This window comes from Penaeus japonicus, unplaced genomic scaffold, assembly GCF_977035675.1.
Source record: "Penaeus japonicus unplaced genomic scaffold, GWHDUDI00000001_assembly GWHDUDI00000034, whole genome shotgun sequence".
NCBI lineage: Eukaryota > Metazoa > Arthropoda > Malacostraca > Decapoda > Penaeidae > Penaeus > Penaeus japonicus.
This window is the reverse complement of record NW_028234436.1, coordinates 9392780-9395279: the sequence shown is the minus strand read 5'-3', so window position 1 is coordinate 9395279 and position 2500 is coordinate 9392780. Positions and strand designations below refer to the sequence as shown.

The following is a 2500-nucleotide window of genomic DNA, read 5'->3' as shown; positions in this document are numbered from 1 at the left end:
AAGCAGCTGATGTATATACTTCACTTTCTCCTGAAATAACGAGTAAGTATGAATGTCTTAAAAAAGCTCTCTTAAGAGGGTTTAGTAAGACGCCGAATAGCTACAGGAATGATTTCAGACAGTCGAAGATTAAAACTGGAGAATCTTTTCAGCAATTTGCAGTACAGTTAGGTAGAATGTTTGATTTGTGGATAAATTCTCGTAATATAGTTGCTGATTATAATTCGCTACGATCCTTTATGATTTTAGACCAATTTGTCGCTTCTCTCCCAGCAGAAATTCGGATGTTTGTTAAAGAACATAATGTATCCAATCTAGAAGATGCAGTGCAGCTTGCAGACAACTGGGCTTCAGCTCATGGTAGGTATCCAAAGTCGGATATAGCTACGGACAGCGGTAAAAGGACTATCACTGTCAAACCGCCAGTTTCACCGACTCCCGATAACGCTTATGTGAAGAGAGATTCGTCGAAGATTCGTTGTCATTATTGCGGAGAATTCGGTCACATAAAACCCAAGTGTCTAAAGAATCCCTTCAATTTCCGAGACAGTTCAAACAGCCAGAAAGTAACATTTTGTTTTGAAGACTCTCCCTCTATGAAATATATCACTTCAGGGACTGTAAACGGGTCAAGGGTCTCGACAATCCAACGCGACACGGGGTGTAGTTGCATCATGGTGTCGGAACAAGTGCTTCCCGACTTAGACGTGTCGAACTGCAAAATGGTTAAAGTTTTTGATTATCTCGGAAGGGCTGATTGGTTCCCGCAAGTAAAATGTCATATAAGATGTCCTTATTTTACCGGGTGGGTAAACGCTTTACGTGCCCCATTGAAATTTTGTAGCGTTCTGGTCGGAAATTATCCCAGATCGAGTGATCCGAATGACCTCGTTAAAGATCTCTCCTCGAACTTAGAAAAGGGAGAAACGAGTCAAACTGTTCTGACCAGGTCGGCTAAGATGAAAAGAGTGCATCCTCTCGTAGTACCAAAGCTAGAGCCTCTAAAGATAACGCCCAGTGAATTTTCTAAATTACAAGCTACATGCCCTTCATTAGCGACCATTCGAAATAAAGTAAAATCAGAAGAATTAGTAGAAACCAGGGACCCTAATTCAGGTTTTAAATTTGAATGTATCGACGGGCTAATTTACAGAACGTGTGTTAAGTCAAAGTTTAACAAGCAGGTTGGTAAACACTCCTTGGTCGTCCCTTCAGAGTGCCGTAAACTAGTACTCTCACTAGCTCATGAATCGCCGTTAGCTGGTCACTTTTCTCATAGAAAAACGGGAATGAGGGTGCAAGAACATTTTTACTGGCCAGGTATATCAGCAGATATAAAAGATTATTGCAAATCGTGCGACCGGTGCCAGCGTATGTCGGTAAAGGGTAAAGTACCCCCTGTACCCCTCGTGAAAATGCCTATCATGACGGAACCCTTTTCTAGAGTTGCCATCGATTTAGTTGGTCCATTAAGTCCCTCTTCATCAGAAGGACATAAATATATTCTGACGTTGATTGATCATGCTACAGGTTTCCCAGAATCATTGCCACTTAAAGAAATAGATTCCGTTTCTGTTGCAGAAGCTCTTTTGGTCATATTCTCACGGGTAGGCATCCCGCGTGAAATTCTCTCGGACAGAGGCACGCAGTTCACGTCACAGTTAATGTCCGAACTACATAAACTACTGGGAGTTAAACCGTTATTCACTACCCCTTATCACCCTAGCTGTAACGGGAGAATCGAACATTTTCACGCGACACTTAAAGCATCCTTGCGTAAACTTTGCGCGGAGAAACCCCGCGAGTGGCACAGATATTTAATCCCCACGCTTTTCGCTCTAAGAGAAATACCGAGCGATAGGACGGGATTTTCAGCTTTTGAGTTGTTGTGTGGGAGGTCAGTTAGGGGAACTTTATCAGTTTTGAAAGATCTGTGGGAAGATAAAGATGCTAATGAGGAAGAAAGAACTTCTTTCCAGTACGTTATCGAACTTAGAGATAAATTAGCTGAGTGTGCTAAGATAGCTGCTCAAAATGCAGATATAAGCGCCACCCGATATAAATCCTATTTTGATCTGAAGTCTCAAAACAGGCAGTTCAAGGTCGGGGAAGAAGTTTTAGTACTGTTACCTGATAACACTAGTAAACTCTTAGTGTCATGGAACGGACCTTATAAAGTACTGGAACGACGGAACAAAGTTGATTATCTCATTGACGAGAAAGGAAAACAGAAGTTGTATCACGCTAATATACTTAAGAAATACCATCGAAGGAACCAGACAGGTCAAGTAAATCCCGACGAAAAGGATAGTTTGGTAAATGACTGCGCGTCGATTATGCGGGTTCAGTTTTGCGTAACTGAAGATATCGACGAAGACGATAAATTACCCATTACTCCTGATGGTCGAGTAGAGGATGTGTATGATGAGAGTAACAATGAAAGGCTCTGCGTAAATCCTAGTTTAGAGAAAGAACAAGAGAAAGATATTCGCAGACTATT

General features: G+C 41.7%; 1 long non-coding RNA gene across 1 annotated transcript in view; it reads left to right on the top strand.

Moving 5' to 3' along the window:
• Positions 1–2500, top strand: part of LOC147467682 (uncharacterized) — a 4557-nt gene that overhangs the window by 75 nt on the left and 1982 nt on the right. Inside the window, exon 1 of the long non-coding RNA XR_015190472.1 lies at positions 1–360. This exon is cut by the window's left edge and continues 75 nt beyond it. This is a non-coding gene — a long non-coding RNA (uncharacterized LOC147467682). The remainder of the gene's footprint in view (positions 361–2500) is intronic.